The sequence below is a fragment of the Pteropus alecto genome, unplaced genomic scaffold (assembly GCF_000325575.1).
Source record: "Pteropus alecto unplaced genomic scaffold, ASM32557v1 scaffold252, whole genome shotgun sequence".
NCBI classification, from domain to species: domain Eukaryota; kingdom Metazoa; phylum Chordata; class Mammalia; order Chiroptera; family Pteropodidae; genus Pteropus; species Pteropus alecto.
In genome coordinates, this window is record NW_006432449.1 from 67,820 (window position 1) to 83,551 (window position 15,732).

General features: G+C 33.6%; 1 protein-coding gene and 2 pseudogenes across 1 annotated transcript in view; 1 reads left to right on the forward strand and 2 right to left on the reverse strand.

The window, feature by feature from the left end:
• Positions 1 to 15,732, reverse strand: part of PLS3 (plastin 3) — a 93,849-nt gene that overhangs the window by 56,926 nt on the left and 21,191 nt on the right. The gene's annotated exons all lie outside the window — the stretch shown is intronic.
• LOC112476096 lies at positions 7,988 to 8,103 on the forward strand (annotated as a pseudogene).
• On the reverse strand, positions 11,062 to 11,180 carry LOC112476091 (annotated as a pseudogene).

Below are 15,732 nucleotides of genomic sequence, written 5' to 3' on the forward strand. Positions count from 1 at the left end.
GAAAGTGAACACTTAAACATAACGCAGACTAAATAGTTTTTTTTTAAATGCATACTCTATTAGAGAAAGCTGTGAACAAAATAGTCAAGACATAATAATGTTCCCACATTCTTCACATGCAATTGGCCTGTTAGCATGCTTTAACTATCTATACTCTTGTTTAATACTTCAAGATACTACAAAATTCTTCAAGATGTTTTCTACCTGTCTTTTGAATTTAGCTGAAAGTCAAACAGAAAGTTTTTTTTCAGAAACAGTTTTTACTTACAACAATTTTGCAATCAAGCAGCACATTTTACCTTTACAGTAATACACATTATGTACAAATTACGTTTTGACAAACCTGCAATTTATAGATAAAAGTAACATCTACAAATAAATGTAAATTGCCCCAAACTAAAGCTATATTTAAGTTTTATTATGAAAATTTTCAATATATACAAAGGTAAGAGAAAACAGTACAAGAAACGCCTATAAACCCATCATCCAGATTCTACATGTATCTAGATTTCCCCACAATTGCTTCATCTATTCTCCCTTCCTATCCTTTCTCTCTTTTCTCCCCGTCCCTTCTACCCCCAGTTCCTACTCTCCCTCCTCTCTTTCCTAAATTATTTTAAAGCAAACCCCAGACATCCCAGGATTTCATTTTCTGGAAATACTATTCTAGTCTAGATTGATCTTTATTTCAAACACTGATACTTATATGTCACTGAAATCCAAAAGGGTGCCCAATCTTGTGTCCTCTCCTAGAAGAATATCAAATACTTCCATTTTAAGTAAAAGTTTCCTTTTTTTGTACTTAATAAAAAAGACAAGACCTTAAAGCAATGGCTATTAAAAAAAAAAGTTAATAACTTTTCCAATAATAGAAACATTCAATTTAATTTACTCAGATTGAAGACATTCTTTAAATTCTTGCCAGACCAGAATTTTGTATATATTTAATATATATCTTAATTATATTTTAAAAGCCCCTTTGTTTGTGATGAAGAATATTTTATCAAACCCAGACACAAAATGACACCACTCCTCCCATCTTTACAAAGCTAAGGTGTATTAACTGCTTAGATTGAAATAGTACACTCTCCTTTTAAAAAGTCGAATCCTTTCCACATTTCCTAAGTAAATTTTGACACTTTTCAAAAATATCCAAATAATTTACGAAAAAAATATCTGCTCTTAATGAAATTATACCTGATGGGTATTTCCATTCTCCCTTCCTTAGAAAATTAACATTGATGCTAAGGGCAATCTACACACGCACACGTCACATCATATCACATCACAACACGTCATATCACATCATCACATCACGTCACGTCACGTCACATCACATCACATCACGTCACGTCACGTCACGTCACGTCACATCACATCACATCACATCACATCACATTACATCAGATCTCAAGGCAAGATCAAACTAGTTAACACACTTCAACTCCAACCAAATATGATGTACAACTCAAGAATCACTAGAGATACAGTTTAAGCTTAGACTTTGAGCTAAGTTGAAAGCTTATGTATTAACATATGTATGTTCTCAAATATAGCACTTGTCAATTGAAAACTAGATTATTTTGTCTCATATTTCACTCTTTATTTCATATATGTGTATGAAGTACAACCACACTGAGAGGTTACCCTTAACTCTGGGTCAGTATTTATATAACTAACTATATTGAAGTAAGGAGAAATTAAACTTATAGGATTACCATATGGTTGAAAACGCTGGTGAGTTTGTGAGCACCAAAAATCACTATCACTACCATGTTATAAAATAATACCACCAAAATTTCATCACCAATGATTTTCATTTATTTTGTGAAGTATAAATAAATACTAGGACAACAGTTCGTCATATGTCATTCTATAAGAGTAGAATACCAGTCTAATCAGGACATGTCATGACAATTCCTCATCTTCTATTTCACAGAATATAGAAAAACTATTTAACAGGGACTAAAGGCATTTGAAATCCCACCCTAACCCCCAAAATATAGAGTAACAGTTTCTGTCTTTTAAACCTTTGGTCATCTTACTTGATAAATACATACAGCTATAAATTAGGATTTCAAAAGCAATTCTTAAAATGTACAAAGTCCCTTAGTCTCAAAATAAAAAGACAATATATAGAGAACAGGTTAGATTGTAAACTTTTAAAATTTCTCTTAAATTTGGTGCTACTTGAATAAGTAAGATTCAGAAAGTGTCTCCAAATGTTTAACTACACAAACAAATAATAATTTCAAGCCTTTTAAAGTAAATTTCTGCTTAAATATAGAGTAATCTAAGTTAGAGCTTAACAAAATAATATAAAAATAATTATCCTTCTGCAACAGCGAGAGCAAACCTGTTTTTTTTTTTTTTCCTCACAGCACGAACAGAAGGAACCTCCCACGCCCAGAATGCTGATCTGGAAACCCAACATTCTTCTTACAATTGCAACTTCAGAGAGCAAGTCATAACACTTCCTGCTAGAAAAAGAGAACACCCTGACAAAAGAATGATATAATACTTACGAATCTCCTTCCTGTCAGCCTCACAGTATTTTGCCAAGTATTAAATTCTAACTTCCCAACATTTAGAGAAAAGTTAATTTTTTCATCCCAGAGTGACTGAAATCATGCAAGAACACCAGGGAATTTAAAGTTGGTTCAGGTCAAATAGCGACAACCCACATACCTATTTAGAGTTTGAATATTAGCCAAGTAACCTGCTTATTTTAGAACACATGGAACCAGCTTCTCCCGGTTGCCAAGTCACCCATCCACAATAAAGTACATTATTTAGAAAGGTGAATTAACACTCATACAACTTATTTTCTTTATTATTTATTTCAATCCAAACTTATTCATACCTTCATACAACATTTACCCTCCATGGGCTATGTGTTATAGTTTATTGCGAGTATCTGCTATACCTTGTTTTCTGTTGAAATGTAAGCTTATTGTAGGAACTATATTTTCTACCAGCATAGCATATACGTACAAAGCCAATATTTGCTGAAGTGAATTTTCTATTGAAGGACTGTAGAGTCGTTAAGAGCTCTCAAACTTGGGTTCAAATCCTGGTTCCACAATTTTTTAGCTGTGCGTGTCCTTAGACAAGTTGCTTAAGCTCTTGTGCTTCTGTTTTCTCATCTAGGGATGATAATAGTAACTATTCCACATAAGAGTAACTACTTTGTACATTGTTGTGATGCTTAAGTTATTTAATGTGTTCAAAATTTAGATCATAGCCTGACACATGGTAAGCATTAGATATGTGATAGCTACTATTTTTATTATTGAAATTTACTTTTTAACTGGCCTAACAATTCCAATCAGTTAATTAGTAAATTAAGCAACTGGTTTGTTGTGAGTACGCTTTATGGGAGAGACCAAAAAATAGGAGTAATGTTCTAGGCTCAGGAGACCTTTTCTAATACTGACAATCTTTTGAAAGAAAATGGAGTGCAATGCAAGCATCAGGGTCTTAGGAGTCTAACAAATTTTAAGTCTGTGTGACCTTGAACAAATTACTTAGCTTCTCTGAGCTCCATGTTTATATATATAAATGTGGAGCCAATTCCACATACTTCACAGGGTTGCTATGATGATTAAATGAGACAATATAAATATATAAGAGAATTTGGCTACAGCAAAGTGCTCAGTAAATGACAGCCATTATTATATTCTGTCTGGGATAGAACAGGTGTAATATCATCTGCTCTATCTACCTAATGAGAATGAAAATGAGATAATAGCTTCTCCAGTCCTTTATAAAAAATATAAAACAAAAACAGCGGAGCATTTTGTGATAATATATTGAAGTTTCAGAATAAGGAGACAACTCACAATGCACTCACTTGAAAAAAGGATCAGGAGAGTCCCAGCTACGAGGCAGAGTGTTCTCCTGTCTTCATCACCAACCATCATTAGCAGACACTGGATTACATTTTGTCTCCTTAATGCAAGCACTTTAATTCATCAATCACAAAAACCACATAAAATACCAAAAGGTAATACAATCCAGAACAGAAGGAATATAGCAGCAGGAGCCAAAGGACGTGTTTTTCCATGTCTTCATTGCTGACTCATCACTATGTGAAGCCTCTTCAACTTTCCCAATTCTCAATTTTGCCATTTTGTAAAATAAGCATAACACTATCTGCCTGTGGCCTGTCAGGGAATATATGAGGTAGTACATACCTCTTAAGTACTTTGAGGTAACTGGAAGAAAAAATATACATGTTTGTATTACCACACATTTTACAGACAGAAAATTGGGGCACAGGCAATTGCCTCAGATAAGGAGACAGTATCAGTATTAGGCCAAAAATGTTGTTTTTTTCCAGCCTTACTTTTTCTTCAGCCAAACTTGTCTTTTCATACCATTCAGATGAATCTTACCCAAGTGCTACTGACTTCTTCAATGATAACACTGCCTAGAAATGCCTTCCTTGACTTTCCTTTTCTGGTTATCTGGAATGTATATGCTTTCTAGCTTTCTGATCTCTATGGCTAATTTTTGATCACTGAAATTTGTCAACACCAAGTCACTGATTTTAAAGTCTATTCACCATAACATAATAGAATTCATTTAAATGGTAAAACATTGTGGTTAAAATTCTAGGAATGGATATTCTCTTCAAAAATGCATATCTTCTCCTTAGTAACTACTAGGACATTTCCTAAAAGACTGTTCTATCACATTGATAGTTCATACAGTTTTAATCTGTAGCTCATTTTGTAACGTTCTAAATGTCTCACTCGTCATCTGTACCATGAGTGGGTGCGGGGGATGGAAGGGAGGAGTATGTTTGTGTATGTGCATGCGTGTGAACAGAATTTCTATTTTTACTACAGGTAATGAAAATTGGTTTGGGAATAGAAGATGGTGGCAAGGTTTGGTAATACATTTCATATTTTTTATAAGCAGACCACAGAACAAAAAAAAAACTTTTACACTGCATTTCAAATTCATCATGATGAATGTTGAGGAAAGCCAATGGAAACAAACCTATGTTTTATCTGTATACATAAGTGCGCTCTCTCTTTCTCTCTCTCTCTTTCTCTCACTCAGATGATACGACAAATCCCCAAAGTTAAAAGTCCACGCACATGCGCCTGTGGACACATACCCCTCAGGGTGGAAAGGAAAAAAAGAGTCACACCCAAAGCTGCATGAGAGCTTCATAGGCATAACAGTGTAATATACAGTTAGAACACAAAATCTAGACATAGTATTTTTAAAGCCTCTTCCAACTTTGACTCAAACGTCATGCTCTCCACCACACCCAGTATCAGGTATATTCTTTCCATGTGTGACATGTGCACTGGAGGCCTCTCCCAACTGTACTTAAAGACTTACCTCAATAACCCTGATCTACTGTCCTTTAATGAAATAGGATTTTACCTATCTTCATTACTTATAAAGCAAACAAATAGATAACACCCACAGTGAGCAAAGAAGCACTGAAGCAAAGGAATCGACCACATAACAGGTACCAAGTTAACATGCAAGAAATTACTACTGTAATTTTGGACTATATTAGAAAGTTTAGGAAATTTATAGTAGGAATAATATTAGGTATACAAAATTTTTGTTGTATGGATGTGTCAGTTTTAACAATCAAGTAGATCTGGTTTATGTAATCATTTTTTAATATTTTTGGGGAAAATAAACCATTAAAATATCCTAATTTCAAATTCCAAGAGCTGTCTCCCCAATAAGTCTTTGTTAGCTCTGTATTTTCATAACAAGTAATTAAATCTGTCAAAATGTTAGAATAGGATGTCTTATTGTATACTAAATTATGTACCTTGTCTTAATCATGAAAACAAAAGGCTGAAATAAATAGATAGTAGTTTTAAGTATGAATCATTCAAAAATTATCAACTGAACTACATATGAGTCAAGGAAGTGATTTAAAAGACATCTATGGTGACTATAGTTAACAATACTAAATTGTGTATTTGAAAGTTGCTGAGAGAGTAGATCTTACAAGTTCTCATCATAAGAAAAAATATATAACTATGTGAAGTGGTAGATGTTAACTAGATTTATTGTGGTGATCACTTCACAATATATACAAATATCAAATTATGTTGTACACCTTAAACTAATATAATGTTGTATGTCAATTATATCTCAATGAAACTAGAAAAAAATTTGTGTTCTGTTTATAGCTAATAAAATCATACAAAGGAATAACTTATATGTTCTATACCTTTCTATCCTGAGGTTTTCCTCTCATTCAACAAAAGAAGGATAAGAAAGGAAAGGAAACAAGAAAGGAAATAGGAAAGAAGCAGCAAAAAAACCCAACCAAACAAACAAAAAAAAACAACAATATGTAACTAATTCAGTAGTTTCTAAACTTTTTGGCCTCAGGACCTGAGGACTCCCCAAAGGCTTTTGATATGTGGGTTAGATCTATCAATGTATTTATCATATTAGAAATTACGACTAGGAAATTTTAAAGACACTTATTTAAAAACAAAAATAAACCCATTACTTGTTAATATAAATAACATTTTTAAATGAAAAAATGTAGCTATATTTTTAAAAAATTTAGTGAGAAGAGTATATTGTTTACATTTTTTTGCAGTTGCTTTATTGTTTAACTTAATACAATGACAGCTAGATTTTGATATCTGCTTCTGCATTCAACCCACTTCAATATGTTGTTTGGTTCAAGTATATGAAGAAAATATGGTCTCCCACTGATAAGTTGTTGAAAAGGAAGTATTTTAAGGGTTTCCAGATAATTGTGGATATTCTTTATAATACATGCCAAAATTCAAGAAGCGGACGTTTATTTAATGTTAATTACAGTGTGGAATCGGATACCATATCAATGAATTTTTCATACTCTGATATTAAAATCTATTGGTCTACCCGTTAGAGTGGCTATTACCAACAGGACAAGTTATAACAAGTGTTGGAGAGGATGCGGAGAAAGAAATATACTGCTGGTGGGGCTGCAAATTGGTATAGCCACTATGGAAACAGTATGGTGGTTCCTCACAAACTAAGAAGTGATCTACCAGATGATCCAGTAATCCCTCTACTGGGTATTTACCTCAAAGACTTGAAAATACATATCGGAAAAGATATATGCACACTGATGTTCATAGCAGCATTATTCACAGTGGCCAGGACATGGAAGCAACTAAAATGTCCTACAATAGATGACTGGATAAAGAAGATGTAGTACCTATATACAACAGAATATTAGTCATAAGAAGAGATGAAATACTGCAATATGCGACAACATGGATGGACTTCGAGATAATCATGCTAAGTGGAATAAATCAGATAGAAAAAGCTGAAAACCACATGATATCACTTATATGTGGGATATAAATCTAAAAGCAGCAAACATGACAAACAGAGACTCATGGGCATGGACAGTAGACTAGTGGTTACAAGAGCGTGGGGGGAGGGGTAGAGGGTGGTAGATGGGGTAAAAAAGAGAGGAAAAAAATGAAAAAGAAAAGAAAAAAATCTATTGGTCTACCTTGTATTCTAAATGGACCTTTTAAAATAAAACATAATTTAGGCTTCTGATATAGAAAACAAGATGATACCACTGGTGTTTATAGTTTGTCTAAAAAATGAATTGCAACAACTACTATATTCTTGAACAGAGGGTTTTATTCCTCTTTGAAAAACAATAAAGTTTTCAAAACCATGTATGCTTCAAATACTTGCACTTTTTAAGCTTTAAACTAATTGGCAATTTTATTAAATGTGCATGATTTTTAACACTCAGAATTTCTGGAAACATTAGTGTTATTCTCTGCCTTTATCACTATCCTTTTTAACCTGTCATTCTCTCTCCTTTTACTCTTGGCTCCTATGTATTTTATATTACAAAATTTCTGAAATAAAAAAAAAAATAATTGTGGACGTAGTTTCATAGTGTAGTGGTTAGCACATCTGCTTTCTACGTGGAACGTCCTGGGATCGTGCCCCAGTGCAGCCACAGTCCATGGTCTATGGCCATGCCACCCTGAACAAGCCTGATGTCTGATCTTGGAAGGTAAGCAGGGTTGGGCCTGGTTAGTACTTGGATGGGAAACCACCTAGGAAGACCAGGTGCTGTAGGCATAAATCATCATCATCATCATCATCATCATAAAAGTCATTGAGAAATGGCAGAGATTTTCTCTCCCCCCCCCTTTATTTTAAAGCTGCTATCAAATCAAGAGTGCTATTCAGTGGCATCAGAGAATTAAGGATATTGGTAAATGTAGCATTAAATTCTGGCTACAGAATAAGTTTCTCATAAAAAAGCTAAACTTCTATCCATTCATAGTCTATTTTTGTGTCATTAGACAAAGAAATGTACTAAAATATGGCCCATCACAAGTCAGGAAGCTATACTGCATTATCATCCGTGGCAACACATTGAGATGTGCTTAATGGAAAAACACTTGGATGCATTTAATGTTTACTCACATTAGGAACCATATAGAACTGTGTTGTCTAATATTGTCTGTGGTTATTTAAATCTAAATTAATTGCAATCAAATAAAATTAAACATTTAGCTTCTTGGTCAAAAATAAATAAATAAATTGACCTCTACCCATGCTTGATTTTGTAACATCATGCACTGTTCACTTGGAACAAAATTGTTTGACTAATGCAGATCTTCCAAATGTTGTTACATTTCATTTTACAGTATCTAGCAAATCACTTTCATTAAGAGCACCACTGATCTCATTAGAAAAGTCTAAGTATTGACACTTGGTGGCTGATGCAAATTTTCAAAAATTTGAATTTTTGCTTGAAAGCTCTAACTTTGTCATTGGCAACAAATACTCTCGGCTATTTGTCTGGCAGTGACAGGCACATTTAGTTCATTTTTGATGAAATGTTTGCCAAATATATAGGTCTGAATAATTAGTTAATGTGTCATTTCATTTTTCAAATAAAAACAGTTCTCTATTTTTAAAAATGAAGCTAGTTTAGCTTGCAACTCAAACAACCGCAAAAGTGCTTTTCCTCAAGACAAACATTGTATACCCATGTGCAGCAGAAATGTTTTTAATGTACTTCCCATCTCATCACAGAATATTTAAAAAAGTATATCCAAGAGTGGAGACTTAATAAATTAATTTTTCCTGCTTTATAAAGGACATTCGTAAATGCAAACCTTTTTGTAGGTCTTTTTCCAACAGGTAGGGTACGGTGTTGAATACAATGACTACTAATATAGTGCGGTGCCACTGCCTTGGTGCTAAAGCATCAGCAGTTTTACTCACCAATGCAAAAACCAACACAGTGAAAAATCAAATAACATCTTAGAGTTTTTATGCAAGTAATTTTGACCACCATATGCCATACTTTTTTTGAAAACTGGTGCTTAAATAAGTCATATTTATGATGGAGTCATCCAATTTTAGAGAGTCAAAAAACATAATGACATAGGTTTTAACAAGAAATTTCAAAACTGAGAATACAATTACTAGAATAGGTTTTTAATGTGAGTTCAGTGCTGTTGAATTTTGAAAGTAAATTAATTCATTAATATCGATTCTGAGGAGACCAATCTATAGATTATCTACTCCAAAGCACATTTTTCAGAATCAGGTTCATGTCCACGAGACATGAATTTATCAGGAGTGTTATTTAGAATCTTTTAATACATTTAAAAAAAAAGATTAAAAGAAGCAATATATTTGTTACAAAAAACTTCTTAAAAGCACCCAGTTTGTATGTAGCAATCAGATTTTTCTCCTGATAGAGTAAGAGTTTCCTTCTCTGACATAAACTAGAACAGAAAGGATATGAAAGTAAAACTCTACAGGATATACAGAAATTATTATTATTTTAAAATATTAAAAACTAAGTGCAGTATAGTACTTATGGGTAAAATAATAATATGTGGAGTATTTTAAAGCAAAACCCAAACAATAAATGAAAAACAAGGAGAAAGAAAAGATAAAACAAGAACATCAAATATTGATAATTTTGGAAGCTGCAGTGTTCATCATGCTATTTTAATTTCTGTTTCAAATTTTCCATAAAAATAAGTTTTAAAAAATTATGTAGGCTTATAAGGAAGTATTTGGTACTTTGGAAAGCAAAAATAAAATTCCTGGTACATGTTCTTTCACTAGACAAACAGTGAAAGAGCATATACTCTGTAACAGGCATTGTACTAGAGATGGTATCAGGAAATATAAAGATTTATGAAACATGTCTTTCACACTCAAGGGGCTCAGAAGGTCTCTGCCCATACATGTAATCAATTCCCTAAAAAGGGAATAATGCATCTGCCATGACCATTCTAAGGGATACTTTTATTATTGCAAAACACAACTTGAATCAATTGTATTATAAATCATTATAATGCAATTTTAAGAAGAAAAAAAGAAAAAATGGCATGACAACAAAATACAAAGAGGAAACTTATAAAAATAAGAAATGTGACTCTCTTTGGTTTTCCTCTATAAAAGGAAACGAACAAGAGATGTGAGCAAATATGGGCATGACCATATCACTTTTCCACCACAACTCATCATATTATTTCACGTCAGGACAGGAACTATCATGTCATCTCCTTTGAGTCAGCTCTTGTACTACTCATATAGGCAAAAATAGCTGAGCAGTACATTCATTTCCCACAGTGAATATTAAATACATTAAGTATTCTATAATTCTCCAAATGACAGAAGATATTTACAATGCCATTCTTTAACATTAATTTCCAGGGCTACTATGTCTTTTCACCACCACTCCTTCCCGAAATTAAGCCCACCATAAAAAATAAATCCACGAGTTAAACTCATAACATTCTTCAGTTACTTAAGGGGTCTAATTATAACACTGATAAATAAAAAATAAAAGTGTGAATCAAAAAATCACACTTTTACTTTAATTATTAGCTTCTAGCTTATTGCCACATACTCCAAACAAATTGTCAATTTTTCCCTATTCAAACTTCAGATAAAATGTGTGGGAGCTCTTAAAACTCATTCAATGAAGGTCTTTAAAAGCTGGGTGAGCATTAAACGATTTATTTATTTATTTATTTATTTATTTATTTATTTATTTATTTATGCCTACAGCACCCGGTATTTCTAGGTGGTCTCCCATCCAAGTACTAACTAGGCCTGACCCTGCTTAGCTTCCAAAATCAGACGAGATCGGGTGTGTTCAGGGTGGCATGGCCGTAGACTAAATGATTTTAAATTGTTCTACTGTTTTAATCACTAGGGCAGTGATTTATTTGTCTGATTTGTTCACCGATCTATCTCAAGCATCTAGAAGAGTGCCTGTCACACAGTAGACACTGAATAAGTATCTGTTAAAAGCATATAAGATAATGACATTGCATCCTAAAGGAATTAAACGCACTGCTGTTTGCTACAGCTGTTTATTACACAATCAAGAGCAAACTTTTAGCTTTTTTAATACAAATCAAATAAATAAACATAAAAAGCATCTACTCTTATCCCACTGGATAACTCTATAAAACAGGATGATTCCTGAGAGCTAATATGGCCAAACAATAGATAGGTTACATCTTTCTAGTAGCACTGAATCCATGATTATATTTGGCAATTGAAATGCTTTTTAAAAATTCTCCACTTTTAGAAAATAAAGACGTTTTAGAGGGAAGAAATGGAGTGGAAAGTATAAAGAACTTTGAATTTTATTCAGTTTTACCTCAAACATGCCACACATAAAAAGAAAGAAAAATCTCCCTTAGCTGTCAAGATATCACTGCTTTACTTTTCTGAATTTTAGGACTTTTTCTGACTTCGTAAGGAATAACCACCTTCAAAAGAAAGAGCCACTTTAGCATTTCCTGCCTGCCTGCCTGCCCTAGTTCAAGATTAACCTTGTCATTTCTTAGGAAGACATATAAAACCCCTTTAATGTCTAATTCAGATAAAGTGGTAACATGAAGCCATAGTTTATAAGATGCTGGTTTCTACTTGTTACCATCACTTCAAAGTATTAAATACATTCATGAAAAGGTTCAAATATGTTTGCATGTGAAATATTTTCTGACTTCCATTGTTATTGTGAAGCCATGTTCCCAGAAAAAATTGTTGCCTCATTGTCTAATAAAACGTCCTTAAATTTGCCAATATTCACTTCAAGAACCACCAAATACTCTGTGTCAGTCTAATTCTTCCATGTAATTCTTGCAAACACACATATACACTTTTAAAATACAACACTAATTTCATTTCATTGAGAATTTGTTATAAACAATCTGCTTAAAGGTATAGCTGAAAAATCCAAATTTGTGTGTGTATACAAGTAAACAGCCACCAACTTTAGACAGTTTAGGGTTTCTTAGCCAGGTATAATTCAACAATTACACTGTTTTCTATTTCTACCCATTCTTCTCTGGTTATGTTAATTTCCTGGGTTAAGTTTCCATTAAGATTTTATTAGCTTAATTAAAAAAAATTAAATCTCCAGAGAGAGTTTAATTCAACAACAATGGTTGCTATTTTCTACACATAATGATTATTGTTAAGGTTGGCCTAACACAAAATCCTGAACACAATATAGATTTATTCTTAAGATTGGCTGCAAAAATACCATGGTCTCATTATGCTCCTACTATTCAAGTGTATGGGAGATGCCTTTGGATTGTATTTTATTTTATTTTATTTTATTTTATTTTGATTATTTTAGTTTAGTTTAGTTTAGTTTAGTTTAGTTTAGTTTAGTTTAGTTTAAGATACTCAATTGCATTTCTTTGTATTTCTTTGAGGATGGAGTTGAATCCATAAACATAATGCTATGCTGGTTCAGATTTTTAGAGACTGAATTGTAACTGACCAGTGTTTCTTGCTCAGTATTTTATTTGGCATTCTGTTACCTGGTACAGTAACATTCCAAGATTCCCCAGTGGATGCCTGAAACAGTGGATAGTATCAAACCCAATATATATTAATTAGAGTTTTTGTTCCTATACACACGCATAACTATGATAAAGTTTAATTTATAAATTAGACACAGTAAGAGATGGACAACAATTACCAATAATTAAATAGAGCAATTATAACAATGTACTATAATAAAAGTTATGTTAATGTGGTCTTTCTCTCTTAAAATATCTTACTGTACTATACTCATTCTTCTTGTGATTATGGGAGATAACACAGTGCCTACGTGGTGAGATGATATGATGCCTATGTAATGAGATGAAGTGAGGTGAATGACACTGGCATTATGACATAGCATTAGGCTACTTACTATATGAGTTACTTGAATACAAGCACTGTGATACTGTGATAGTAGATCTGATAATTTAAACAGCTACTAAGTGACTAATGGGCAGGGTGCATATACAGAATGGATATGCTGGACAAAGAGATGATTCATGTCCGAGGCGGGATGGAATGAGATTTCATAACACTACTCAGAATGGTGCACAATTTAAAACTTATGAATTGTTTATTTATGGAATTTTCCATTTAATATTTTCAGACCTTGATTGACTGCAGGTGACTGAAACTGTGTAAAGTGAAACTTCGGAATATGAAACTGCAGATAAGGGGGGACAACAGATAATAAAGTCTCATTATAATTAATTTAGCTACAAATCAAATGGCTTTTGTGGCTGTCACTTGCTAAAAATCATATTGCTAGCAAAAAGTCATCCGTACAAGAGTAATTTCTTCCCTCTCCCAGTTTATTCCTCTCCCTGATACTCTGTTATCTCAGAAACAGGCTAAAGCTACTAGCAGGGTTCTTTTGATTGGGTACACTGCCCTAAGCTCACCGGCTCCAAGAATTCTTTGCTTTAGAGAATGAGCTTTTAAAAGTCTCTCATTAGACCAAATAAATATAAAAAATACAGGTAACTTGTAGGTAAAGAAAAAAATTGGGATATCTGTTTATTATGAGTACTATTATGTTGCTTTATTCCTAAATTTAACTTTTTTTCTTTAGTCACAGGATACATGGCTGTACACTTGCTGTAGCTGTGACTATTACCTAAACAAAGTTAGGAGTAGGTGGAGAAGATTCAAGTCACTGATATTAATGGTAGTAAATTTCACTGTAATGATTATAATGAAACTATGAACCATGTGTTATAACTTAGGGAAGTTTTCATCATCGAGAAGCAATTCTGCTAACTATATTTAAGGTAGTATAACTGGGCTGTGATTTACAAATTCCTGATTTCTAAGTCTAACCACTTAATACTATATGCATAATGTTATAGGCCACCAGTGACATGTTTCATTAAAGCAATAAAAGCCATTTTAGAATATAAACAGGATGGGAAAGAGAGCCAGAGGGATTTTTGGTGCCTTCACCCTGAATTATTAAATAGAAAGAAGGAAGGGTGGGGAAAGCTTTATCTTCAGAAAGCAAGACAGAAATGAAAGCATGATCTCATTCACTTTTCCCTGACGCAAAAGCAACAAGGTGACATTTTCTCTTCAGTTCTTCAGTCCTAATCAGTTTAACAGTTCCTTTGCTGTTCTACACCTAATGGTAAGTTTACAAGAGTTATTTTGAAATTAAGAGCTTCTCTAGATTCTTTTTCTAATTTTAAAGAAATTATCTTGCATAATCAAAGAATGCACAAAAGTTTTCATTAAAAAAAAACCTTTGATTTACTCTTTATGAATAACAAATACATCCCAAACTCCTATACCCTAAATACAAATGCTAATGGTATATTATATTTTGCCATTTAGGGAAATACATTTGTTTGAGACAACGGAAGAGGTAAACCATACTTTCTTTAAGTCAGAACAATAGGTTTAAGAGTCTTGCAAATAGAAATCTAATGGGTAGCCTTAAAAATTTCTAGAAGTAACCATTCAAAAAATTTTAAATTCAAATTAGATCAAAGAAAAACTAGAGAAACGTGGCAGAATGAGAGATGTCTCCAGATCTTTAAACAACAATAAGGTGAACATCTAAAACTTAACAAAGAAAACACACCAAAACTGTATACCAGCAAGTCTGAGCGTGTGATCTGTGCATAAGAGCTACCACAGGTCAGAACCCCAGCTGTCCAGCGGTGGACTGGGAGAAATAAAGGAGCTGCCTCTTGCAGCCTCCAGAGCACTCTGCAGGAGGAGGGAGAGGACAGAAGGTTCGGCAACTTCCCTGAACAGCCCTGCCTGAGAGTGCTGTGAGTTCCACGCACCCGGAGGCAGGGCCCAGTCATCCTGGCAGAAAGCAGAGAAGCGGGACTAAACGGCAGAGAAACAACAGTGATTTTTTTCAGGCCCTGGTTGCAAAACTGAGGCTGAACCTCCCAACTCCCAACCCAGAGGGACCCTCTTCTCCACACCCTCTGAGACCAATCACTGTGGAGCCCCAAGGGAATCTGACAAAACGGTGCTGAGACTGTTGCTGACAGTGATGCACTGAGGGTAGTGAGCATGATTAAATATCTATCAGAAAATAAAAAAAAAGCAATGTGAAGGCTTTATATAAAGCAGGGATCTAAGAGGCTTAGACACCATCTATTGGAAACCAAAAGAAAAGCACCTTCTTTGAAACAGGCTAAAGAGAGACTTTTACATAATAAATCTTTCTGGAAAACTAGCAGAATACACTTTCATTAATGCACAGATGGAGAAATAGTCCATTAAACACCATGAACAACCAAAGTGTCAAGGCGTCTTAGAAAGAAAGAGAAAAATCTGCAGAAAATAAGCTGACAGACATAGAAATATGCAACTTAAATGACAGAGAATTCAGGATGGTGCTTCTGAAAAAACTCAGTGAGTTCAAAA